General features: G+C 44.0%; 1 non-coding gene across 1 annotated transcript; it reads right to left on the bottom strand.

Annotated features, from left to right (window-relative positions):
* Nucleotides 1-514: 514 nt before the first annotated feature.
* trnah-gug (transfer RNA histidin (anticodon GUG)) lies at nucleotides 515-586 on the bottom strand. Its single transcript has one exon. It is a non-coding gene; the product is annotated as a tRNA-His (tRNA).
* Between the last annotated feature and the right edge of the window lie 14451 nt (nucleotides 587-15037).

A 15037-nucleotide genomic window follows, 5' to 3' on the forward strand; every position in this document is an offset into this window, starting at 1 on the left:
ATAGGACACATAAAATCACACCACATGAAGCAGGCTAATGAACAATAAATCAAATATAAAAATGCTTCATTTTAAGATATAAAATATCTTGTGAATATCTGGAGCTTAATTCCAGCAGCAGACCTCCTCAGGTGATGGAATTTATATTTGACATGTTTACCATTAAATGAGACACATTTGCAGTCCATTGAAATCTACTTATGTTCATGGTGAGTTGATTTCAAAACATGAGCTGACAGAATCTACGTTTAGGGAGGAACCACCATATCCAGGGGTCTGGACCTTTTTGTAGTCAGAGCCATCAAAGTAGCAGACTAAGCTAGCAGACATTAGCATTGAGAAGAAACTGATACCTGGAGCCTACTTTTGGGTCTGGTCAAGTGATAACAAAACAATATCACATCATTGTCAGACTGACGCCTGCTCAACAATGACCAAACACCGCCCTGTTGCATTGTGGGAAATTTCAGCTTGGTTTGTGTCCATCAATACACACAAGAAATTTGTCTCATGCTGCCGTGACCCGGAGTCGAACCGGGGTTGCTGCGGCCACAACACAGAGTACTAACCACTATACGATCACGGCCTCCTCAACAGCAGATTGAGCTTCCATGTCTTTGTCTCAGATGAGATCAAAGAAAGAATTCTAAAATCAAACACAAAACTCTGAGATCAAAGGTTGATGTTCCCCAAGGTTCAATTTTAGCTCAGACCCTCTTCAAGGTGGAACCAGCAGAGGAGCTCAGTAGAGACAACTGGACAGCAGCAGGACAGAACAGAGGCTCTCCACAATGGCAGGAGACAGGAAACAGGTTTGGACCATCTGGGCTTCTGTCCACTTTGATGGTTTTTAAAACATTGAAGGAAATTGTAAAAATCAACATTGTGTTTAAATCATGATTTCTAGTTGAGAGTGTTTGCTCATCTGTTACAGAAGCTTCTTCTAGAGTTGACCCTGAATGAGTGGAGGGACCTTTTTGATAATCAGGACTGCTTTTTGATGCCCTGATGGTGCATCGGGGTCATCATGTTCCTCCACCATCTGCAGGGGTTCCAGGACTGTTGTGGTGTTTGTGGGAACTGCAGGGAGAAGCTGAGAACTGGAGAGGAAGTCCTGGACACCAGCAGACCTCTCAACACCTGCAGCATTTTTTTCAGCTCCACCAAACCCAACATTCACTGCCTCCTCATCATCTGGGCATCAAAAGCAGCTCAGACCTGCTGCAGCTCAGCAGACCTCAGCCATTTTTAGGATGTCTCAATGATTCTCCTTCACATGATTTTCATTCAGAAACAGTGGAATTGTCAAATACCACAACAGTTTTCAGCTTGCTGGTAAACAGTATTTCAACTTCCATTCCACTGTGTAATGGCAGTGACTGATGTGTACTATATGCAGTACTAATCAAGTACAGCCCTGACTGATACTTTATTTCCAATTATAGGAAGGATAAGAATGTTGAAATGGACCAACCAGGAATAGAATCTCAAGTCATGTCTACTTTACTGAGCAGCACTCAGTTAATTTCAGGAAACACAAGACATTTTTACCACATGTCAATGAAGTAGTCAGCAAAATAAATATGACACTAAACAGTAGTTGAGGGAGAGCAGAGCTGGAAATAAGACATTCCTGGGAGGGGAATAAATCTGAAACATGCAGAACCAGAACACAGCCACAGCTTTCTGTCATTTTCTGTCTCAAATACTTGACAAGTTTCAACTTGGTCCAAAACCTACTCACCTCTCTGGGTGTCAAGTGTGTCTGCACCGTCTGACCAAACTGCATCAATTGTGTGAGTCTTATTTCCTGCAGATCAAATCTGGGCAGTGTTGATTGCAAGAAGAAAAAAAAGTGGAAAAATAATGGAGTCTTTGCCAGAAGTTCCTTCTGGCTCAGGCCCTAAAAAGTGCTGTCAAGTTACGTTAGAACCAAGCTCTTTTGTTCTCCTGCTGTCACTGTCAAGTGCCAGCTTAACATGTGAGAGGTAGCAGGATCCATGCATGTGTTCATGTTTACAGCAGACAAGGAGGAAACCTTGGAGGATTTCAGTGACTTTTAGCAGTGGTTCACACTTCAGGTGTGAAAGCTTCTCAGTATAAAGTTTTAAGTGAGCGAGCCAGGAGTTGAACCAAGAATCTTCTGATAGTAGTCAGTCACGCTATCCATTGCACCACCAGCCCTGTGAAAACCTCTTCATGTTCATGTGTACTTGATTTTATAGACAATCCAAACGATCTGGTGGCATTTTCAGGGGACACAATGGTGCAGTGGTCAGCACTGTGGCCTCACAGCAAGAAGGTTCCAGATTCGAGCCCCAGCTGTGGAGTCTGCATGTTCTCCCTGTGTCTGTGTGGGTTCTCTCTGGTACTCCAGCTTCCTCCCACAGTCCAAAGACATCAAGAGGGGACGAGGCTGATTGATACTCTAAACTGACTGTAGGTGTGGCTGTGAGTGTGAATGGTTGTCTGTCTCTATGTGTTGGCCCTGTGATGGACTGGTGACACATCCAGGATGAACCCCGCCTCTTGTCCGAAGGCTGCTTGGATAGGCTCCACCCCCACACACAAACCTTGACATATAATCAGTGGAGAAAAGGAAATTTATCAACACTCATGACTTCATCTGTTTTGAGAACTGAACTGGATATAAACTCTGAGAATTCAGAGTAAGAACCAGGAGGGTGGTACACAATAATAGATAGGAGTCAATGTGGAGTCTGGGTTCTTTTCTAGAATGTGATGGCAATGACAGTCCTGCCAAGTGACATCACTGACATGAATGGATGACTTCAGTCACATGACTGGATGACTTCAGTCACCTGACTGGATGACAGTGTAGATGCCAATGTAGAGGTTGGGGAAACAGTCTCTGAGAATCCAGCTTGAACCAACGCCCTCCTTGTTCTTCAAAAACCCAAACAGCGACCATCAGTCTCCCTCCAATCCTGCACTTGGGTTCAATGTTGTTGTTCCATTTTGCAGCAGTAGGTGTCGCTGTGATACCAGGTTCAGTTCAAGATTCCCAACTCCAGCTCATGTTGGTGACCTCAGTGGCAGGGTAAAATGGCGCTTCAGTGGATCATGTGGATCAACTCATGTCTGTCCTCACTGCTCCACAGGTCTGTCAAATGTTCTGTAAAATAGTTTGAGCACAGCAGAGATGCTAGATTAGGAGTTGATGGGAGTTGTTGCAGATACCAGTGTCCAAAGTCCAGCTTGAACCCAGTTTGTGCCACTTATTTGTCAAGCTAGCAGAGATTCTTTTCACTGCCAAGCTAAAGTGACTTCTGTCAACAAAGGTAAACATACAAAAGGATATTTCTACTGTCAGTTCAAGATTTTTATCAAACTCCTTTTTCATAGCTTCAACCTTCCTCTTGTGTTAGCTTTCTGTTCCCATCTCTTATGTTAACAGGTCGGTTTTGACCCACGTCTTCAATCAGCTGTCAAATAAACTAAAAACAATTTTCTATCATCCAAGTTGTTTCCCATCTCTTGGTTTCCTTGTTAGGCTTCCTTATCCATGGAAATATTGATTTGAATATTTTGTTGTGGGCCTCTGGACCTTTTTTTAGTCAGTAAACCCTCGATTTCAGTTTAAAAAAATGGTAAAATGAACCTCAAGAAAATCATAGAAATAAACAAAAGGTTGTATTATGTTTATGTTTATATGCAAACTATTATGTTTGCTCGTTTTCAGTCAATCAGTCAATAAACTCAGGCTCCGGAAAAGGAGACGAGTTCGTAATACGTATGAGTATGATTTATGTATGACACATACAGGAGGACAGAGAGGAGGAGAGAGAAGCCCAGTGCACCATGGGAGATCCCCCAGCAGCCTAAGCCTATAGCAGCATATCTAAGGGCCAGCCTAAGCAGCCTAACTATAAGCCTGATCAAAAAGGAAGGTCTTTAGTCTGTTCTTATAGGTCGAGAGGGTGTCTGCATCCTGGACCGAAACTGGGAGACGGTTCCACAGGAGGGGAGCCTGATAGCTGAAGGCTCTGGCTCCCAGTCTACTTTTAGAACTCTAGGAACCACCAGTAACCCTGCATCCTGGGAGCGAAGGGTTCTAGCTGAATAATAGGGGACTAGGAGCTCTGTCAGGTATGAAGGAGCCTGACTGTTGAGGACGTTGTATGTTAGAAGGAGAATTTTGAATTCTCAAAGGCAAGGCAAAAGGCAGACAAAGGCATGGACTAGTTTTTCTGCATCTTTTTGAGACAGGATGTGTCTGATCTCAGCAATGTTTCACAAATGAAAGAAAGCAGTCCTAGAAATTTGCTTAATGTGGGCATTAAAGGACAGATCCTCATCAAAGAGAACTCCAAGGTTCCTTAGGGTCGTGCTGGGGGCCAAGGTGATACCTTCCAGGGTACCGATCTCAGTAGATAAACTTGTAAAGTGTCATGTGATAACTTCTGTTGTGATTTGGCATTTATAAATAAAATTGACTTGACTTGACTTGACTTTGAAGTTAGAATTAAATTTAAAGTAGAAAAATCTTCCATCTTCAATCCTGTCACTAAGTGTTGTAAACTGTTTCAAACAAATTCTACTGTTCAACAGTTCAAGTGTTTCTGATGAAGCTGAATGTGCTCTCTTATACTTTCCTCAATTGTGTTTCTTTCATGTCCTCCTGAGATCAAAGACAGAATTTTAGGTACTGTCAAAGTCCTGATGACATCATCAGGAATTCTGACTTTGATTTGGAGACTCTTGCTTTAACCTGAATTTGATCTGACTAATCTTTTAGTTTAGGTTGCATGATACCGACCACCTCATTTCTCCTGATGGACTGGTGACCTGTCCAGGGTGAACCCTGCCTCTTGTCTAATGTCACCTGGGATCGCCCCCCCCCCCCCCCGTGACCCTTAAAGGATGAGAATAGAAAGTGGATGGAGGGATGGACTTCACACTGAAATCAGCTGATCTGATCCACATTCTAATTGAAAAAGTAGTGTATATAATCATGTATATAAAATTTTGTAGTATCTTTCCAAAGCCTCACTTGCCTCCCCTGACCGCACGTCACTGACACACACACACACACACACACACACACACACACACACACACACACACACACACACACACACACAGCTGAGACATGCAGCAGCTCACAGTAACTGCCTCCGTCAAACAGCAGATAGACTCCTTTCTATCATAAGATAAGAAGTAGAAAATGGATGGAAGTGATGGTTGAACTGATGAACAGGTGATTTGTCCAAAAGTCAACATCAGATTCATTTCCAATCTGTGGAAGCAGTTTCATCTTGAGGTTCCAGGTAAGAACAGCCAGCTGTGGGCTGACACAAATCTTTTCAGGAGCACTTCTATGCACCAGACCTACCAGGTTGAATTGTGTCTGTATTCTGAGGGCAGCAGGAGGACGGAGGAGTGAGGACACACACATTTGGGAACTGAGAGTAGCTGTGTGTGTGATTTCCCCTTCAAAGATAAAACCAGCTCCTTCATGCTGGCTTTGAAGGCTTACAGTCACACTGACTCTGGTGGTCTCAGTTGAGCTACAGAGGGTCCACTAAGACCACCAGACACCTCAGCTTCCCAAAGACAGTCCACCCCCAGGATCTTGCCCCCTCTCTGCTCCAACTCAGCCCTCCATTCATAACATGACTTTGTCTCAGTCTCTTCACAATGCCAGTCACTGAAACACTGACGATGTGATGGGGGCTTCCTGTCTTTATTGCATTTTCTTCAAAGGATCCCGTGTGTCTTCTTTCTCTCTGTCTGTACTGAAGTGTGGTATCAGGCCCAGCTTGAATGGGTGACTGTGTCTGAGTGGCTCAGCTCAACTGAGACCACAGTCATTGTGTATCATCTCTGTTGTTGGAGAGCTCTGTGTGGTCCCTGATGGTCTAGTGGCTAGGATTTGGCGCTTTCACCGCCGCGGCTCGGGTTTGATTCCCGGTCAGGGAATGAGTTCTTTAGAGGTTGAAACTGGATACAGGAAAGGTGGTCCACATTATGGTGGAGGTGATGAACTGTGAATCCATCGTTGGCTCCACTCTCACCCCCATTGCCAGTGTTCTTGGTTCACTCTGCCATGGCCCCAAGTTGAAGGGGAACTGTCACATTCAGATTCAACCCTTTGTTAGACACTATTAAGTCACTGACTCCTGCAAGGACAAACTCTGTAATCCTCCTTAGTAGCTTTGGTTCCTTCTCAGCACAGAAAGTGTGTTCACTGATGTAGGAACAGAAAAACTTAGAGCTCCAGTCCTTCGTTCTTTCCTCCACTGAGCAGAACAAACACAGAACAGTGAGGCAAGGCAAGGCAAGGCAAGTTTGTTTGTACAGCACATTTCAGCAACAGGACAATTCAACGTGCTTTACATAAAACAAACATAAAAAGACATTCAACATAATTAGAGAAAGTAAAGACAGAGAAAGACATTCAACACAATTAGAAGAGTTACATTGCAGCTTAAGTAAAGTTAGAGATAGAAGCTAAACAGGCAGATAGAAGTTACAGTGCAGTGTGAGATACTGATCAGAGGCCTCAAGTTTGATTTAATAATAGGCCACGGTAAACATATGGGTTTTTAGCTGTGATTGAAAAGAACTGAGAGTTTCAGCAGACCTACAGTTTTCTGGGAGTTTGTTCCAGATATGTGGAGCGTAGAAACTAAATGCTGCTTCTCCGCGTTTGGTTCTGACTCTGGGGACAGAAAGCAGACCTGTTCCTGACGACCTGAGAGGTCTGGATGGTTCAAAACGTACCAGCAGATCAGAAATGAATTTTGGTCCTAAACCATTCAGTGCTTTATAAACCAGCAGTAGTCTTTTAAAATCAATTCTTTGGCAGACAGGAAGCCAGTGTAAAGACCTGAGAACTGGAGTGATATGATCTACTTTCCTGGTCTTCGTGTGGACTCGAGCAGCAGCATTCTGAGTCAGTTGGAGCTGTCTGATGGATATTTTAGGGAGACCTGTGAAGACACTTTTACAGGAGTCGAGTTTATTGAAGATAAACGCATGGACAAGCTTTTTTCAAATCCTGTTGGGACATCAGTCCTTTAACCCTTGATATGTTCTTCAGGTGATAGTAGGCTAACTTTGTAATTGTCTTTATGTGGCTGTTAAGATTCAGGTCTGCGTCCATGACTACACCAAGATTTCTGGTTTGGTTTGTGCTTTTAACATTACTGATTGAAGCTGAGCTCTGACTTTTAATCGCTCTTCTTCAACTCCAAAAACAATTACTTCAGTTTTATCTTTGTTCAGCTGAAGAAAATTCTGGCACATCCAATGGTTGATTTGTTCAATGCACTTACTTAGTGTTTGTACTGGGTTATTGTATCCGGCCAAGGAAGCAACGGTGCTTCAAGCAAAAGGACCAGAGATCAGCAGCCATGTTGCCTCAGCAGCTTGAAGGTGACTCTTGTAGGGAGACCATTTCATTTCTTGTTCACTCTCCCAATGAAGCTGATGTGTTTCAAAAGATCAAGTTAGGAAGCAGCAAAATGCACCGAGTGACCTCAAGTTAATTTTAGGTTGGAGGAGCGGAGCTCTGGTTCCGCTGGTATCAGCCTGGTCCAGTGTTGTGGATTTCTCTCTCTTCTCTCTAACATTGTAGACCAGCAAAAGCAAGTTAAGAGCAAAAACAGGTTTCTATCAGGTCGTCTCTCTAAATGCTGCACGTCTGTGCTGATGAACGTCTCATGATTGTGGTTTGTCTCCACCGGCCTCCCCCCTCCTCTCTATCAGCCTCTGACTCTCACTCTCACCCAATGTCCTCCCCTTCCTCCTGCTTGTACGACTGAACAAAGATTTGTAGATTTGACACAAAAATACAAGCCTGTGGTGCAACGCTGCTTCTCACACAGAAATACATGGAAACACTTGGCCCTCAATCTGCTGGTCTGACCAACACATTCACTTGCAGGGTTCTTTTAACAGGCCTGAAATCACCAGTTCAGTTTCCCTGCTTTGAAATATGTGGTGACAATGTGTGAACATGACCAAGTTAAAGGTTGAAGTACTGCAGTTACTACAAGATAAGAAGTACCTGGATGATGAAGCCTCTTCAAGACATTCAAGCAAGTCCAGTTGCTTTTATCCTTTAAACTCAAATCTGATCCAGGATCAGTGAGTTGACACTCAAAACTATCATTAAAGTGAATTAACTTTTTTCCTGTCTGTTCTATTTATGATTTGTCTGGCAGGTTTGTTATTAATATTCCAGGAATGTGTGTCAGTTTTCAGTCTTTTTTTCCTGTTTCCTTCACAAACATGGGGGATGAAGTCCTGAGTGACGATCAAGAAACTCCCTAAAAATGAGAAGTAACGACAGCAAGGAAATCACCTGAAGTCAGTAAAAGTGTCATTTTGATAAATGGATTTAAAAGTCAGATCAGAGATTTTGTCAGATTTTACTTTTATTAAATGCCTGGGAAAAGCTTGCTTTCATCCTGAGCTCAGGAGGGTTCACTGTTTTGTTGTGCAGTGTTGTGTTTTTGCCTCTGGAATGAAATTTCATTCTTATGTACACTGCTTGTTCGATCTATCCATCTATCTTTATTCTCTCTCTCTCTCTCTCTCTCTCTCTCTCTCTCTCTCTCTCTCTCTCTCTCTCTCTCCTCTGACCTTCATTAGCAGTCCAGTGAAACTCAGCTAATTTATCTGAGGACTTCACTTTGAAACCCTCTGTTTCAGACACGCTGTCGTCTGCCTCCTCAGATGCTGAAACTGTCAGAGGTCCTAAAAAATGTCTGGAGAATCATGGATGAGATTCACCTCTAGTAGGATTTAACAAAACATCTCTGTGTTGTTAAATGCAGTTGACATGAAATGTGTTAAGTTGGTCAGGCTTGTTTTATGAAGTAGGTGTTGTTTTATATCAGGAAACAGGAGATGTGGTGCTGACAATCTGATGCGTCTGCAGCAGTGAAGGAGAGGAAACTGCTCATCTGATCAGAAGATCATGAGTGTCGCAACTCTGATGTGTCTAACTCTTGAAGCAAGTACCTCCATGATGACCATGGAACAGTGTCATAGCGCCTCTGTTCAGCTGCATCAGAGGTGGACAGCATGTTTTCTCAGAGTCAGAGTGAGTCAGAGGCCAACCATCAGACAACCATAGAGAAACATGAAACACTGGAATATTTTATGAATCTGAACTTGTTTTCAAGTGTGTGTGTCAATCTGGTGAACTCTGAGGTTCCAGTGAAAAGATCCACTTGTTGCCAATTACTGCTATAAATGATGCATTGATCACTGATGAAATACAGTAAATTATATTAGAAATAGTGTTTGAGAATATTTGAAAGTAAGGAGCTGGGCAGTGTCTTTGGTATCAGTGCTCTGATGCAGCAGTCAGCTGGAGCCTCTGTTGGAATCACCTTTGATAGCAATACACACTGAGCACAGGTTCCAATAGAAGACCCAGTGTGTGCTGCTCAGGGTCCAGCACAGGTAGGCCAACACACTGTTGCTGTTTGACTGAGATGCACACCAGACAGTTGTAGAATCACACACATCAGAATGTATCTTAGCATCAATCAGGGAAACGCTGGCTCTGGTTCTTCTGTGGAGGCGAGCAGCAGTGACGTGAGTTCATCCTCAGGACAACACAGGAGTTGGAAATCATTCAGCTCCTCCAGGAGCTGTGGCCTCATGACGATCTCTTCCAGGGTTTTCACACTGAACAACGCCAGGGCCGGCTTTTCCTTCATCACCATTGTAGTGATTTGCAGTTCCCTCCTGTCAGATCACCTGCTATTGAGCTACTGGTGTAGCAGATGTTTGTTTTTATTTCCTGACACTCTGACTATTTCCCGTTCATCAGACTGAAAGCCTGAGGGTAGAAACTGTTTTTAGCCTGGTGGTCTCAGCATCCAGGGCTCTGTAGCATCTTCCAGAGGGGAGGGGATCAAACAGTTTGTGACTGGGGTGTGATGGGTCAGCAGAGATGGTGCCTGTCCGTTTCCTGACCCTGGACCGATAAAGGTCCTGGATGACAGGTAGGTCGGCCCCCATGATTCTCTCTGCTGACCCGATTGTTCGTTGCAGTCTGATCCTGTCTTGTTTGGTGGCCGATCCAAACCAGAGTGATGGCTGTGAACAGGACAGACTGAATGATTGTAGTATAGAAGATGATCAGCAGCTCCTGTGGCAGGTTCAACTTCCTGAGCTGTCACAGGAAGTCCAACCTCTGCTGAGCTTTTTTTCTGGACAGTGTCCATGTTAGAGGTGGACTTCAGGTTCTTGGAGATTGTGGTTCCCAGGAACTTGAACATGTCCTCAGGAGACACTGTGTTGTTGAGGATGGTGAGGGGGGAGAGTGTGGGTGGGCTTCTCCTGAAGTCCACTGTCATCTCCACATTCTTGAGCAGGTTCAGCTCCAGGTGGTTCAGACTGCCCCAGTGGACCAGCTGCTCCACCTCCTGTCTGAAAGCAGACTTGGAACCATCCTTGATTGATACAGATATGTATTTTCTTTCAAAATTGTTTGCTATTTTTTCTATAGTATTCATTGTTTCAAAACAATTTTGACTTGTTTAACTTTCCAAAAGATATTTGGGTTTTCCACAGTTTGAGAATCACAACTTTAGGCTGCCACTGCTAGGATCTGAAAATGGTGGTGATGATAACGTAAACTAGAGATTCCAGTTGTGTTCTCTGGTATCCACATGTGGGATATTAGATGGTTTAGGGAGGAAAGAGCAGGAATCATGATTCCCAGCTTCAATAATCACATGAATTATTTCAAAGAGGATAAATTCCTTCCAATTCTATATTTTCCTTCTCACTCTCAGGATAAATTCCTTGGAAATCTGTGTTTTCCTGTCTCATTTCCAGGGTTTGCTAGTTAACATGTCAGAGGCATGAACAGGTGAGTTCATGTTAACATGAATTCATTCTCATCATGAATCTGCCTCTTGTTGTCTTTTTCAGAGTCTGTCAGGCTGGTGGACGGGTCGAACCTTTGCTCTGGCAGACTGGAGGTGAAATCTAACCAGCTGTGGTCCTCGGTGTGTGAAGAGGACTTTGACATGCAGGATGCAGAGGTGCTGTGTGGAGAGCTGAGATGTGGGACACCTTCAGTCCTGGAGGGGGGACTTTATGGACCAGCAGAGTCTCCATTCTGGACTCAGGTGTTCCAGTGTGAGGGCCATGAATCTTCCCTCCTGGACTGTGGACGCTCAGGGTCTGGAAACACCTGCTCACCTGGCAAATCAGTTGGACTCATCTGCTCAGGTGGAGCTTTGGTTCAGGTCCTCCTCTGTCCTGTTGCATATTCATTTATTAATGATGCTCTTGTCTCTGCTCAGATGCTGATGATGTCAGGTTGGTGGGAGGAGCAAACCACTGTGCTGGTAGACTGGAGGTGAAACACCTGGGAGAGTGGAGAGCAGCAGAGACAGACCGGTCCTGGACCCTGAAGGAAACAGCTGTGATATGTAGATGGCTGGACTGTGGTTCTGCTGTCTCAACACAGCAGAGAGACGAGTCCTCAGAACGACTCATGTGGTTCATCGACTCTGAGTGTGTTCAGTCTACATCAACACTGAAGGAGTGTGTGAGATCACGGAACTCTTCTGGTTCCACCATCCAGGAAATCACCTGCTCAGGTAACATTATTGACACTAACAGTCATGTGACTGAGATCCAGGACAAGTTGACTTTGGCTGTTTACATGAACACAAATATTCCTCTATTATTCTGACAATGATGATATCCCATTTTTAACCTTTATTTAACCAGATGAAACTCCCTGAGTGACTCACATTTGCAGCACCACTCTGATAATGTTCTTGAAAACAACACAAGCTGCTCAGTACAGCCACTGAGGGCCTTGCTCAAGGGCCCCATGGTGGTGGTAGTGAGGGAGGCAGCAGTGCTGCTTGTAGCTCAATCCTGGTGAGACAAAGGTGAAGTGTACTGATGTTTCCAGTAGCTTTTTAATCTGTTCAGCTTTCAGTTGTATTTTAACATAATTTACTGTCTCTCTGTTTTATTTTTGTGTTCAGAAAAAAACCTTCAGAGCTAAAAGACAGATAAATGAAATGAAATCAGTTCTTAATAAAAACACAAATTTTAAACGTCAGATGTGCAACATGAACAATCTTCAAAACAATGAATCACAAAAATTAGTCATGTTCACCCATAGTGTGCTCATGTGGTGAGGTAGAGAAGCTAACAAGACTGAGAAACAGTTGTGACCAAAGCTCATGGTTTTAGACTCCATTGGTTTCCATCAGTCTGCAGGTGAGCCCACTCACTGTCTCAGTCACACCCTCAACCTCGTCCTGTCGTATGGAATTGAAGCCGAATATCAAGTTGTATTTCCACAGAACTCTTTTTAGTCCCCGTCCCAATCTGTCCATCAGTCTCTTCCACTTTCTCTCTGTCTTTACATCTGTCCCTCTCTTTCCTTCTGTTTATCTGTCTTCCTCCCTTTTCTGTCTTGTCCTGCTCTCCTGCTCTCTTTCCCCCTGCTATTCAAAGCAGAAGGCCGTTCCTGTTGAGCCTGGATCTGCTCGACGTTCCTGCCTGTTAAAAGGAAGGCTTTTGTCACTGCTTTTGTGCCTGCTGATGGAGAATTGTTGGGTGTAGATTCATTGAAGAAGTTTGGTGCTGGACCTGCTGTACTTGTAAAGTGTCATGAGATAACTTTTGTAGTGATTTGGCTCAATACAAATAAAAGTGACTTGACTTGACCGATGTCAGCATAGCCTTTACCTCCACACACAGATACAAAAACCCCACCCAAAACACAGAACATGGCATCAAACAGATCAATGACAGAAGACCTTGTTCTCATTCCAACTTGGCGCTTCAAAGTTTTGAATGATTCCTACATGTTAGGAGCCTCGACTAAAAAAGGCCTTAAGAAAATAAAAGCTCACAGAGTTTAACCCCAATAACAGCCTATCAGATTCATTTATACTCCTTCTTCCTGCCTCTCCTGATGATTGAACTGACAACCCTCCCATCACAAGTTCACTTGTGTAAACCAGAGATTCCAGTTGAGTTCTCTGATTTAGAAATGTGGGATATTAAATCCTGGGATATTAGGTTCAGTTTGGAATGAGCAGGAATATTGTTTCCCAGTTTCAACAATCACATGAATTTTTCCAAGGAGGATAAATTCCTTGGAAATCTTTTTTCCTGTCTCATTTACAGGATTTGCTAGTTAACATGTCAGAGGCATGAACAGGTGAGTTCATGTTGACATGAATTCATTCTCATCATGAATCTGCCTCTTGTTGTCTTTTTCAGAGTCTGTCAGGCTGGTGGACGGGTCGGACCTTTGCTCTGGCAGACTGGAGGTGAAATCTAACCAGCTATGGTCCTCAGTGTGTGAAGAGGACTTTGACATGCAGGATGCAGAGGTGCTGTGTGGAGAGCTGAGATGTGGGACACCTTCAGTCCTGGAGGGGGCACTTTTTGGACCAGCAGAGTCTCCATTCTGGGCTCAGGTGTTCCAGTGTGAGGGCCATGAATCTTCCCTCCTGGACTGTGGACGCTCAGGGTCTGGAAACACCTGCTCACCTGGCAAATCAGTTGGACTCATCTGCTCAGGTGCAGCTTTGGTTCAGGTCCTCCTCCATCCTGTTGCATATTCATGTATTAATGATGCTCTTGTCTCTGCTCAGATGCTGATGATGTCAGGTTGGTGGGAGGAGCAAACCACTGTGCTGGTAGACTGGAGGTGAAACACCTGGGAGAGTGGAGAGCAGCAAAGACAGACTGGTCCTGGACCCTGAAGGAAACAGCTGTGATATGTAGACGGCTGGACTGTGGTTCTGCTGTCTCAACACAGCAGAGAGACGAGTCCTCAGAACGACTCGTGTGGTTCATCGACTCTGAGTTTGTTCAGTCTACATCAACACTGAAGGAGTGTGTGAGATCATGGAACTCTCCTGGTTTCACCATCCTGGAAATCACCTGCTCAGGTAACATTATTGACACTAACAGTCATGTGACTGAGATCCAGGACAAGTTGTCTTTGGCTGTTTACATGAACACAAATATTCTTCTATTATTCTGACAATGATGATATTCCATTTTTTAACCTTTATTTAACCAGAAGAAACTCCCTGAGTGACTCACATTTGCAGCACCACTCTGATAATGTTCACAAAAACCAAATCAAGCTGCTCAGTTCATCTACTGAGGGCCTTGCTCAAGGGCACCTCAGTGGTGTTCATGAGGGAGGCAGCAGTGCTGCTTGTAGCTCAATCCTGGTGAGACAAAGGTGAAGTGTACTGATGTTTCCAGTAGCTTTTTAATCTGTTCAGCACTCAGCAGGATTTTAACATAATTTACTGTCTGTTTCATCCTTTTCTTCAGGAAAAACCCTCAAGTGCTAAAAGACAGATAAATGAAATTAGCTCTTTTTTTAAACGTCAGATCTGCAACATAAACAATCTTCACAACAACGAACCACAAAAATTAGTCATGTTCACCCATAGTGTGCTCATGTGGTGAGGTAGAGAAGCTAACAAGACTGAGAAACAGTTGTGAGAGAAGCTCCTGTTAGCATAGCCTTCATCTCAACACTCAATCAAGTTCACTGATTCCCATAAATTGACATCAAACAAATGAAACACAGAGTTCCTTGTTCCAGTTCCAGCCAGGAGCTTCAAAATGCTGCCTGCCAGATGTGCAGGAACTTAACTGGATGCTCTTCAATATAAAAGCCTCAACTCCTGAGAATTGCCTTAACAAAATAAAAGCCCATGGGAAATTTTCCCTCAGAAATGGACCGACATTAGAATCATTTACACTGCTTCTTCCTGCAAATCCTGAGGATTGAACCAGCAACCTTCCAATCACAAGGCAATTTTCTTTCCTTTTGGTAACATGTTAGAGTTTAGGGTTGAGGATGGTGTGGGAGACCCAAATGCAGACAATTTTGGGAGGTGCACAAAAGAGGTTTATTGAAGCTGGGTGACTGGGGGCTGGACGTGGCGTGAGGGCGAAGGCTTGAGACGTGGCGTGAGGGCGGAGACGTGGTGTGAGGGCGGAGACAAGACGTGAGGCTGGAGGCTTGACCGGTGAC

This window comes from Aulostomus chinensis, chromosome 4 (genome assembly GCF_037954235.1).
Source record: "Aulostomus chinensis isolate RoL2024-O1b breed Wild chromosome 4, RoL_Achi_v1.0, whole genome shotgun sequence".
NCBI lineage: Eukaryota > Metazoa > Chordata > Actinopteri > Syngnathiformes > Aulostomidae > Aulostomus > Aulostomus chinensis.